Genomic DNA, 12,781 nt, shown 5'->3' with positions numbered 1-12,781 from the left:
TGCAGGGCTGCGTGGTGGAGGGAGGGGAGGGCGGACAGGCTGCTGCAGGGCTGCGTGGTGGAGGGAGGGGAGGGCGGACAGGCTGCTGCAGGGCTGCGTGGTGGAGGGGGGGAGGGCGGACAGGCTGCTGCAGGGCTGCATGGTGGAGGGAGGGGAGGGCAGACAGGCTGCTGCAGGGCTGCGTGGTGGAGGGAGGGGGAGGGCGGACAGGCTGCTGCAGGGCTGCGTGGTGGAGGGAGGGGGAGGGCGGACAGGCTGCTGCAGGGCTGCATGGTGGAGGGAGGGGAGGGCAGACAGGCTGCTGCAGGGCTGCATGGTGGAGGGGGGGAGGGCGGACAGGCTGCTGCAGGGCTGCGTGGTGGAGGGAGGGACGGTGCTGGCGAGGCAGAGCGACTAACGACGGCTAGGGACAGAGCTGAGCAGGATGAGTGGACGTGAGCAATCTTGTCCTGACATTGACAACCCGGATGAACTGAATACTTCCCAGGGAAAAAAGTCCAAAAGAGAAATAGAAATTGAGAATTTGAATGGCTGATAAATACTAAAGAAATGTAAATGAAAATAAAGAATTTCTGTTCGAAATAAGCCTCCACACATACCTTTAAAGATAAACTAAGGAGCACTTCTACTTAGACAGAAAGTAGGATACTATCAGAGAGCTCTGCACTGCCCCAACAGGTCTAATAAAACAGAAAGAGAACAGGCCCCTTTATTAGAGGTCATTCTTTAAAACTCGGTGTGAAATATCAATGTGCTGGGTTTAAAGGTACAATCCAGACAATTCTAGATTAAAACATTGAATAACTTGTCATCCCCAGGGCAGGCATCTGCCTGGGTTGCCTTGTACCTAGGCACGTGTCACACTGCTAGGAAAAAAGCAGCCAGATGGTGGGTATTCTGGGCCTGGTTTGTGCAAATTTGGGTTAACTAGACCAGTGCATCAGCCTGGTTGCTTGTTCCTTTTACTATTATTATTTTTTAAGATGGGTGGGGAGCCCCAGGCCGGGACTTGCCACCCTGTCCCCCCGGCAGCAGGCTGCTGAGGACATGTTGTAGTGCGATGGGCTGAGGGCATGCTTGACAGGAAGGAATGAGTTCTGGACTCTTCCACAGACCGGGCCACTGCACTCATGGCTAGGTAAGGGAGTGAGATGTGTGGCTTAGAGGGGGGAGACCGGAGGGCATGTCTAGATCAGGCCAAAACACCCACCCTTGTGAGACCTGGGATGGACACACTAGCATGACCTGCCACCCACTGGCTCATGCAAAAGCTGGGCATGGGGCACAGGCCTAGCTGGAATGTGCCTGGGAGGGGAACTGTGGGCACTTCCTGCTAGGCTATACCTGTCACTGGTGAACACAAGAGCCAGGGCTTAGTGCGGGCCAGGTTGGACAAGACAGCAGCACCTATCAGCGTATGTAAGGGCTGGATCTCGGGGTGGGGCAGGCTGAGCTAAACTGCAGCACCCATGGGTGTGCATGAGAGCCGGATGGGATATGGGTTGGGCTAGGCTGCCGTGGAACTGGCATGCCTAGAGACCATGGTTGGGGGCAGTCCTGGCAGGGTTAATGGGGGCCACTCCTAATGGCTTAGCACCCACTGGTATAAATGGGGACCAGGCCTGTGGTGGGCTAGGCTGGGCAAGGCCGCAGCATCCATCGGTTCATATGAGAGATGGGGCTAGGGAGGAATTGACCAGGCGACTGTACCCATAGGTATGTGCATTGGCTGGTGCAGGTAACAGACTAAACCTGACCCTGCAGTGGCTGGCACATGCAAGAGTCAAGTCTGAGGTCACCCCAGAGAGGTTTCTTGGGGGATTCCCCAACAGATATCTGGACTCAGACCCTGGCTGCAGAGAAAATCACAGGGTGTGTAGTCAGCCTTGGGGTGTCTGTTAGGACCTGGCCGCTCTGCTGCTGATGCCTGTGTGCTGGGCAGCATGTCCAGAGGCAGCAGGAGCAGAATGGCCAGCTCATCCAGGCCAGCAGGAACATGACTGCCTCTCAGAGGAGGGAAAGCAGGACAGGTTGGACACTCCTGGCCAGGCTCTGCAGCACGTCCCTGGGTCTGAGGGTGCTCTAAGGTGGACTTCATCAACCAACAGACCTTGGAAAGATTTGCTCAACCCCAAAGTAACAAAGCCAACAACTTCTCAGAACTATCAGAACCACGCAACTCACAGCCTTGGAGCACTCTTCCCCACACCAGGGTCTCTAAGTGCCTGTCGGATGACCAGCCCCCAGCCCCAGGTGCTGATGTAGTTTGACAGCAAGGAGCGGCACCCGCCTCCCATGTGGACACAGGCCGGAAAGGAAAAAACAAAACACAAAAACCCTGAGGCGCCTGTCCCAACACCTCGCTCCACACCTGAGCCTGCGCACCGTGGCAGGGGCCCACGTGGGCGTGCCTCTCTTTCAACTATGTCAACTATATATATTTTTTAAATTGTAAAGCTTATCGTAAGATTTCAAGACTGGCTCCACAGAATATGTTTCGGTGCAGGTCACCGCTTTATGGATGGCTGGAGAAGGGTCACATGGTGCTTGAGGTCTACAGGGCACGTGCGGAGGTTTAGCGCCTGTTCCTGGGGGGCGCCCAGCGGGGCTGGACGATCTATGGAAACCCTGTCGGGGAGGAAGAGGAACAAGGCGGGGGGAGGGGAGGCTTTGGTTTGGCCCCGTACGAGATGTCTGTTTCACTGTGCCAGGGACATTAAAGAGACGAGAGAAACGATCTGGAGTTAGGGAATGACGGTGGAAAGCTTAGAGAATCCAAAGAAGGTATTTAATGAGATATTCGCGCAGCAGCTGAAGGGACCGCAGTGTGAAGGGACGGACGCCTGGGAGGCCCTGTCAGCCTGTTGAGAGCGCTGCGGGCAACACTCCGCTCTGATGGCTGCGGAGCGGAGCAAGCCTGCGCAGAGCTCATGCGCAGTGCACAGCATGCTTGTAATTAAACCTGTCAGTTCTCCTCAGTGAAGACTGGGATTCCAAGTCAGAAATTCAGATCAGTTTTGAGGAACTCAATAAACCTCTAAAATTCACCAGAATCTACAGAGTCAACACCAAGAGTAAAGCTAAAAGTGGACTGACTGTGCAGGGCAGTTACAACCGAGTTACCTGCATAAAACTGCCCGAATGGTGAGACAAAGACCCAAGCCCGAAAAAACAAACACCTTTTTTATCTGCAGCAAAAAAAGATTTCTTAAATGAAACTTGAAAGAGTAAAATAATAAGACCAAAAAACAGGTAACCTGAATTTTACCAAATTAAAGACACCCAAGAAAAATTCTATGGGTAAGGTCAGAAAGGCTGAGAGAAAGTAGAACAGGGGACAGCTCCCCTGGCTGGCTGCTGCAGCAGACAGAAGGCCGAGCCTGGCGCAGCAGGGCAGGGAGTGGGCACCGAGGCTGAGCCGTCGCCAGCTGGGCCTCTCCCCAGGCTAACCCTGCCTGACCCCTGCACGTGCCCGGCCAGGAATGGGAGCACACTCCGGGGTCTGGTCCAGAGGCCCTGCTGGGGACCACTCACCTCTAGAACAACGAGAGGGTAGCACACACTTAGCAGGGAAACAGGCAAAGGCCTTGAGCAGCTCACAGAAGGGCAGATGTAAAAGGCTGAGGGGCCCGGCGGCGTGGCCTAGCGGCTGAAGTCCTCCTCTTGAACGCCCAGGGATCCCATATGGCCGCCGGTTCTGATCCCGGCAGCTCCACTTCCCATCCAGCTCCCTGCTTGTGGCCTGGGGAAACAGTCGAGGACAGCCCCAAAGCTTTGGGACCCTGCACCCGCGTGGGAGACCCCAAGGAGGTTCCAGGTTCCCGGCTTCGGATCGGCACAGTACCGGCCGTTGCGGCTCACTTGGGGAATGAATCATCGGACGGAAGATCTTCCTCTCTGTCTCTCCTCTCTGTATATCTGACTTTGTAATAAAAAAAAACAAATCTTTTTTAAAAAAAATCTTAACATTTATAAAAAAAAGCTGATAGATTTCTTTCTTTTTTTTTTTTTTTTTTTTAGTTTTTAGGGATTTTATTTTAGGATATCAAAGTGTTAGCTCAGGCTGGAGAATCATAGACTCAGGGAACAAAACAGCCCTGGATGCACGCGTTTTGTGTACGTGATTGTGGGGCCCACTCAAGTCATGCAAGCCATCCTGTTCAGTGTGTTCATCACTGTGGCATTTCCAGGGCCGTGACCCCACAGGCTCTACTGAGCTGCAGGGTGTACTCAGCCACCATCCATTTCCCAGCAGCGTGTCTTTTCTGGTCCAGGAGCCCACGTGGCTCTAAGAGGCTCTGTGTTCTTTCCTCCTTCTAAGTGACCCAGTTCTTCTGTTGCCCATGGTTGTGGGGGGCGGATTTGCTGTGTTCTGCTGTGTAGATTGATGATCTGCAAGGACAGGAAGGATGCCAGAGGTGAAGCGCGTCATATGCGGGTGACGTCATTGGATCTGTTGTTGGGATGTTTACCTCGGTTGCTTGGACAACCAAGGACATGTGTGCTGCCTCCTCCACTCTCAAGTGATGGATTGTCCCTCTGATTACTGAGTATTTTGGAGGAGAGATTTTGAGATGCTGTGGGTCTCCTGTTTCTTTTTTTTTCTTTTTTTTAATACATTTTATTATTGTTGTTATTGTTTTATAATACAGTTTCATATTCCATTATCCCCTTCCAGTTCCCTTCCCCCCAGTTCCTGTATATCATTACTAACATATAGTTCTTCATACTCAGTCATATGTCCATCATTGCGGGCATGGACAATGGCAGAGAGTCCAGAATCCTATTGTCAAGATATAATAAACAGTTTCATTGCAAGTCCATCTTTGTCTGGAAGTAGAAATGCATACCACACTGCATCCTCACGTCTGGATGTTAGTCTCCATTTCACAGCTACTGTACATCCCTTAAATGAAAAGTCATGATTCAAAATCAACAATAGAAAGAAAAATATAAATTTACAATGCCTGAAGTTAAATGACATGTTACTAGATATGACAGTCTCCATTACACGGCTACTATACATCCCCTTAAATGAAGAGCCACAAAACAAAATCAGCATTCGGGAGAAGAAAAAAGTTAACAACATCAAGAAGTTAAATAACATGCTATTAAATGACTAACATGTAGCTGAAGAAATGAAAATCAAGAACCTTCTTGAACAAAATGATGCCACCGCATGATCTATGAGTCACTGAATGATTTAATCAGAAGAAAGTGTTTTGAAGAGATGAAACCAACAGAAAACAACAAAACCCATGTGATATAGTTTCTGCTGATCTTTGTTGAAGTGTGTCTCCTCCAGACAATAAGCAAACAGATGGGTTTTGTTTTTTAATCCAGTCTACTAATCTATGACGTTTGATTGAGTTAAGCCATTTACATTCAGAGTTTAATGTACATGGGTGTTAATTTGATCCTGTCATTTTAGGAATGGGTTGTTCATTGGTTTAGTCTTCTGTTGTCATTTTACTGGGATGTTCTTTGCATTTGCCTTTGGTTTTGGTAGGTGCTATTCCTCTTCTCTGTCAAGAGAACATCTTGAAGTATCATTTGTAGGGCAGGTTTGGAAGAGGCAAATTCTTGTAACTTTTCTTTACTGTGGAAGAATTTTATTTCCTTTTCAAAGACAAAAGAAAGCTTTGCTGGGTATGTTATCCTAGGCCAACAATTATTTTCTTTTAGAATCTGGAATATGTCACTCCATTCTCTTCTGGCCTGTACAGTTTCCCGTGAGAGGTCTCCTGTGAGTTTAATTGGCACTCCTTTATATGTCAATTGATTTTTTTCACGTGCACATTTAAGGATCTTTTCCTTATGTTCAATTGAAGAGAGCTTGATTATCATGTGTCTTGGTGAAGATCGCTTTTGGTCAAGCCTGTTGGGGGTTCTGTGCCCCTCCTGGATGTTGTTTCCCAATTCTTTCTCCAGATTAGGGAAATTTTCCTTTATTATTTCATTAAATACATTTGCAAACTCAGCTTTTCTTTCTGCACCTTCTGGGACTCCCATAACTCTTGTATTTGGCCTCTTAATGGTGTCTTTCAATTCTTGAATACTTTTTTGGCCTGATCCAGCTCTGCTTCCAGCTTTTTGTTTGCTTCTCCCTGATGACAGGAAATACCTTCCAATTCTGAGATTCTTTCTTCTGCTTGCTTCATTCTATTTTGGAGACTCTCCACTGTACTTTTAATTTGCTCTACTGTGTTCTTAATTTCTGATAGATCAGCCTTGATTTGCTTTATTGCTGTTATTGCTTGTGTAAACTATTCCTTAAATTCTTTGAACTCTTGCATGAGCTTCTCACTGTTGATCAGAATCTTTAAAATGAGTCTTACAGATTCTGTGTGCCCCATTTTCTCGATGTCTTCCTCAGTGAACTCTGAGGTTGGCATAGGGTTTTGCTCCTTTGCAGGGGAGTCTTTGGTAATATTCATTGTGCCTTTGTCTCTTCTTTTGCTCTTGATCATTGCACTTCTGGTTAGCAGAGTTTTCTCCTTGGGGCAGGTTTCTAAGCTTTGTCACCCACAGGTCTACAATGAGATTTTACTTATTGCAGTTGGTACACAACTTTTTCTTTACTTGCAGCCACTTGTGCCACAACCTCCAGCGAGTTCCAGGTCTGGGTTCTTATGTTAGATTTCCCCCGTGGTCTCCACAGCCCCAGCTCCTGGCTCACCATTCTTCACCTCCTGTGATACCGTGCTGAGGCTGCACCGTTGTCACTGCAACCTTTCTCCCACTTCTGGTTGGAGCAGGTCCCAGGATTAGAGAGACACAGGTGTCCTAAATAGCTAGGTTGTTGGTGGCGCTGATCTTGCCGGAACCTGTTGGACGTTAGGTCTGGGTGCCACACGGACCTATTTTGACCTGTACGATGCCACAGTCAGTATTATTTTCCTGTGCGACCAGTGCAGTCACGGACCTCAGCAAGTTCTCGCGAGATCAGCACATGCGCAGTTCACTGTTGTCCCCTGCAGTCCCATAGCTATTGCCACAGTGCCCAAAATGGCACCTGCCGTACCACCACTACAGTTCTTGATCTGCTGGCTGTCAGATCTGAGAGCTACCCAGACCTGTCCTGGGTGGAACCCGTAGAATGCCACATTGCTGCAGTTCACTGAGTCAGAAATGAGCTTACTCCCAGCTCAGCACATGCTCCGCCCCTTCCCTAGCCCTTTTCTCCTTTCGCAAAATGGTGCCCAATTCAGCTCTAGGGGGCTGACTGGGCTGTGAAGTCCACTCTGTTCTCGCACTGCCCGTCTGAGATCTGCTGCTCTGTCTCTGCTCCTGGTCAAATCAAACAGACCAGCAGGACGGACAGGTCTTTGTCTGGGTTCACCTCCCGAGCTCCCAGTGAAAGTCCCTTCCCACCTGGTTGCTGGTGGAGTTCCGGCTGCTGGTGGAGTTCCGGCTGCTGGTGGAGTTCAGATCGCCGTGCTGGAGTATCAGGCTCTGCAACACCACCCTGTTGTGCCCGCTGCTTTCCTGTGTCTGTCAGTCTCCAAGTACCCCTCTGCTGTTGTTCTGTCCCTTCCTTTTTCCTGAAATATGTCTTCTCTACTTCATCCTGATTAAATGTTTTTCCGTCTGCTTAAACGTGTCCTTACCCTATTCCGTTCCTGGTATGTTCGTCAGCTACACAAGGAAGCACTAGTACTGAGTTAAAACTCCCAAGATACTGGGCCCAATGCGGTAGTCTAATGGCTGAAGTCCTCTCCTTGCACATGCCAGGATCCCATATGGGCGCCGGTTCTAATCCTGGCAGCTCCGCATCCCATCCAGCTCCCTGCTTGTGGCCTGGGAAAGCAGTCGAGGACGGCCCAAAGCCTTGGGACGCTGCATCTGCATGGGAGACCCGGAAGAAACTCCTGGCTCCTGGTTTCAGATGGGCTCAGCACTGGCCATTGCGGTCACTTGGGGAGTGAATCATCGGACAGAAGATCTTCCTTTCTGTCTCTCCTCCTCTCTGTAAGTCTGGCTTTCCAATTAAAATAAAAATCTTTAAAAAACCTCCAAGATATTACACTGGTCTCCTGTATCAGTCACAGCACAGGCATGGAAGCCAGATGCAGTGTGTTTACAAGAACTTGTGACCAACTGAATTCCAGCATTCTGTGGGGTGGCAGCACCAGGTGGTGATGCCCAAAAGGCCAAGGGAATGAAGAGACGTGTGCTCAGCCCTAGAGTCTTGTAGCAAGCCGTGCTGTTGTGGGCTGGCTGTGTTACCTCAGCGTCTCCACCTACCACACAGCAGCTTGGGAAGGAAGGAGGTTTTTTCAAACAAAAATCAGCAAAGAAAGAAAAAACAGCTCAGCGTCACTGACCTGGAGCCTCGCTGTGCAGCCGAGGGTGACTGGAGTGTGCACTCCTGGCTCCACGGGGTTCCCACAGCGTGCAAGCAGCCGAGGGTGACTGGAGTGTGCACTCCCGGCTCCACGGGGTTCCCACAGGGTGCAAGCAGCCGAGGGTGACTGGAGTGTGCACTCCCGGCTCCACGGGGTTCCCACAGGGTGCAAGCAGCCGAGGGTGACTGGAGTGTGCACTCCCGGCTCCACGGGGTTCCCACAGGGTGCAAGCAGCCGAGGGTGACTGGAGTGTGCACTCCCGGCTCCACGGGGTTCCCACAGGGTGCAAGCAGCCGAGGGTGACTGGAGTGTGCACTCCTGGCTCCACGGGGTTCCCACAGGGTGCAAGCAGCTGATACTTGCTGAGCGTTCTGCTGTGTGTGCTGTCACTGCATCTCACTGTGGCGGGGCTTGGGACACCGGCCCGGGTCACCAGGCCCACTGCGAGGTGGGTGCCGGTTTCATGAGCCCTGGAGGTGGGGGTCCAGGCAGAGCACTGGACACAGACCCTGATGCACACGGAAAATATGGCAGCTTACTTAGTACTGTAGCAGGAGGACAGAGCAAATTGGACAGCACCGCAGCAAACAACAGCAAAAGTCTGGGTGGAGACTTGAGGCCGACTGTCAGCCGGTGGACCATGGGAGGGAGCAGCAAAATCAACAACATTTCAGATCCATCCACACCCGTGGGCAGAACCTCGGGACATGCATCACATCGGGACGCTGGGTTGATATCGGCTGGCAGATTCCCATCCCTGAGGACTGGGACATTTGGGAGGTTGGGTGTGGCTTCCCCCTGTAGCTCCCTCCTTCCCCCAGAAACAAGAAGAAATAGCAAATTTGGTAGTAATCATTTCACCCATTTTTCCCTAACCCTCAGTCCTTCCCACCCAGATTAACCATGTAATCCTCATTTTAAAAAATGGCATCTCATTCAAAATGGTGTCACTCACAACGCTTGTGCATTTTCTGCCTTCATTTTATTATGCTAAAGTATATAAAACAGAATTTGCCAATGTCCCCATTTTTAAACGTACAATTCAGCAGCATTACGTACATCCACACTGCTATGTATTCAGCATCACCATCCGTTCGGCAGTGACTCCCACTCCCCGTCCCCCAGCCTGGGCACCTGCGTTGTACCTGTGTGGTTTCACGAGTCCAGCTACCCGGCTGTCTCTTGGTGATTGGCTCACTACACTTAGCATGAACCGTGAAGGTCCAGCCCTCGTGTAGGAAGCGTGTGCTGTGGCGTGTGCCTGTTCATCTGGCTGTTGGCACTTAGCACTGCTGTGAGCACGGGTCTTTGAGGCCCGGCTCTCAACTGGGGGAGGGGATATATACCCAAAATAGAACTGATGACCGTCTGGTCACTCTGCTTTCATTTTTGGAGAATCACCGCCCGTGCCTAAGGACCGCCGTATCGCTGTCCCCGACCAGCACTTGGGCGTTTGTGGCCGTCCGGGGCCGTGAGGCACCTCGTCGTGGTAGCCTTTACGTTGACCTGATGTTTGGACGTGAGGCCAGCCTTCCTTGTGCTGACGTCGTTGGTGAATCTTTGAAGAACGGTCTGTCCAAGGCCTTTGCCTGTCTTTAAATTGAGTTATATTGTTGAGCTGTAGCGGCGTTGCTATGACCTGGATTAACCATTTGTGAGACATATGATGTTGTTTGTGTCTTGATTCTGACGTCTTAAAGTTCTATGGGATCCACTTTGTCTGGTTTTGACTTTGTGGGTCAGGCTGTTGGTGTCATCCCCGAGGGTCACTCTCCAGTGCTGTGAAGCTGCTGCTCTGATTCCTTCCAGCAGTTTTGTGGTTCCAGGCCTTAGACACATTTTGAGTTCATTTTAAATACGATGTGAAGTAAGCGTCCAGCTTCCTTCGGTTACACGTGGATACTCAGTCTGCCGAGTGTGCTGCCCACCCCGTGAGGGCGGGCACTGTGGAGCAATGCGGCAGCAAACACAGGGACAGCTGCACCTGGTCTCTGGGCATCCCCGGGCACTGCCGGGTGTGCTGCCATGCTCCGTGAGGGCGGGCACTGCAGAGCAATGCGGCAGCAAACACAGGGACAGCTGCACCTGGTCTCTGGGCATCCCCGGGCACTGCCGGGTGTGCTGCCATGCTCCGTGAGGGCGGGCACTGCAGAGCAATGCGGCAGCAAACACAGGGACAGCTGCGCCTGGTCTCTGGGCATCCCCAGGCACTTCTGAGTGTGCTGCCATGCTCCGTGAGGGCGGGCACTGCAGAGCAATGCGGCAGCAAACACAGGGACAGCTGCGCCTGGTCTCTGGGCATCCCCGGGCACTTCTGAGTGTGCTGCCATGCTCCGTGAGGGTGGGCACTGCAAAGTAATATGGCAGCAAACACAGGGACAGCTGCGCCTGGTCTCTGGGCATCCCCGGGCACTGCCGAGTGTGCTGCCCACCCCGTGAGGGTGGGCACTGCAGAGCAATGCGGCAGCAAACACAGGGACAGCTGCACCTGGTCTCTGGGCATCCCCAGGCACTGCCGAGTGTGCTGCCATGCTCCGTGAGGGTGGGCACTGCAAAGTAATATGGCAGCAAACACAGGGACAGCTGCGCCTGGTCTCTGGGCATCCCCGGGCACTGCCGAGTGTGCTGCCATGCTCCGTGAGGGCGGGCACTGCAGAGCAATGCGGCAGCAAACGCAGGGACAGCTGCAGCTCCTTCAGCGCCAGAGCCCAGACTCTAGGCTGCAGTGACCAGTGGCCCAGGCGCCTCCTTTGGGAAGGCACCCACTGGTCCACAGCAGGATCCGACCTCCTCCGTAACCAGAGACATGGGAGAAGAACACATGGCCACCACTGCCAGGCTGTGTCCAAGGTCGCCTCCAAGGCCGTTTGACCCCAGGGTGGCCAAGCGCTGTCCTACTTGTAGCTGTGAATCAGGACCAGGGCCACTGTCACCACGCACCAGAGAGGACTCACCGTGGGCTCAAGTCTGCGGCCTGACCTGGCGCTGCAGGGACACAGGCTCCTCCCTCGCGCTGCTAGAGGACTGGACCAGTGTGCCTAGCTGCCCCTCTCGTGGCCTGGAGACTGCAGCCTGTCGCTAGCACACACCGCAGACAGCCAGCCCTGTCAGAGGGCCCTGTCACCATTGCTGCTCAAGAGAGTGGAAGGTTTAGCTCACACCCACTGCCTGTACCAGAGGTTAAAACTGATTTCTGGCTAGGTTCCCATCCCATCCCATTAAAAGCTGCGTCCTGACAGGGGCCGGTTACAACTGCTCAGTTCACTTGCATTCCACAGCTCTGCTCACCTGCCCTCTTATCCTGCTGTGCCTGCAAGGCTCTGATGGCAAAGGGACCAGGGCCTGGTAGAGGCGCAGCTGGCTTCAGGTGGGCCTGGAGCCCTTGGCAGGAGAGAAGCACCTAGAAGGCATCACCCCAAAAGCCAGAAAGCAGAACCTGACCCCATGGACATGTCGCAGGCACAGTGAAATGGCAGTGCTACTGGGCACATGCAGAGAGGGACGGCCGAGTGTGCCCCATTAACCTGTGACCTGGTCACGGTCATCCCACGGACAGAGACAGTGGGCAGGCTTGTGGCACAACCCCATGGGCCAGGGGGCATCCCCGTTGGGTCCAGCTAACACCCTGCAGGCTGGTGTGATGCCAGACGGGTACCCCACCCTGGCCGGCTTCTTCACCCCACCTGCACCCCAGGTCTGTTCCTGTGCCCCCCATCACTGCCCTTGAAGGAATCTCCTGAGGAGGCACAGTGCTCCTCCTTCCACACCCTTCCAGGGGACGGGCCATCAGCCCTCACCCTGAGGTCTGGGGTTAGCCCCTCAAAGTTGGCCAAGCAGCTCCCTGCTAATGGCCTGGGAAAGCCGCAGAGGGTAACCCAACTCCTTAGGTCCCTGCAGCCACGTGAGAGACTCAGAAGGAGCTCCTGGCTCCTGGATTCGAGCCAGCCCAGCTCTAGTCATTGGAACCATCCATAGAGTGATCCCAGCAGATGGAAGATCTTTCTCTGTCTCTCCCTCTCTCTTTCTTTGTAACTTTCAAGTAAAAACAAGTGAATCTTTAAAAAATGAAATAAAGGAAACTGTTTCACTGATGGCCCTCGGAGGGAAGGGAGCAGGGTAATTGGGTGGTTCGGTGTGAGAACCGGCTGTGCTGTGTGAAGTCTGGGTGGGCGAAGAAGGCCTTCCTGGGGGGTCACTTACTGGAGGCCATCCGAGCACACGTACTGTGTGCCCCGCTTTTTCTAGAGAGAGCACGTTTGTGCTGCTCTCAATCTGTGGCATACAGGCTGAGTGTGCCGGTCCCGAAGAGCTGCAGGAGCCGTTGCTGTGTGCGCCGGGGCTGGTTCAGCAACCTCCCGGCGCCCCTTCGCGGCCACCAGCCCCTGTCTCCATGTGCGGCCACTGCCTTCCGTGTTCCCCCTGTCCATTGTCTC

At 52.6% G+C, this 12,781-nt stretch overlaps 1 protein-coding gene across 15 annotated transcripts in view; it reads left to right on the top strand.

Annotated features, from left to right (window-relative positions):
• Positions 1–12,781, top strand: part of PCBP3 (poly(rC) binding protein 3) — a 66,766-nt gene that overhangs the window by 1,895 nt on the left and 52,090 nt on the right. The gene's annotated exons all lie outside the window — the stretch shown is intronic.

The sequence above is a fragment of the Ochotona princeps genome, chromosome 3 (genome assembly GCF_030435755.1).
Source record: "Ochotona princeps isolate mOchPri1 chromosome 3, mOchPri1.hap1, whole genome shotgun sequence".
NCBI classification, from domain to species: Eukaryota; Metazoa; Chordata; class Mammalia; order Lagomorpha; family Ochotonidae; genus Ochotona; species Ochotona princeps.
This window is presented reverse-complemented; position numbering and strand designations above follow the sequence as displayed.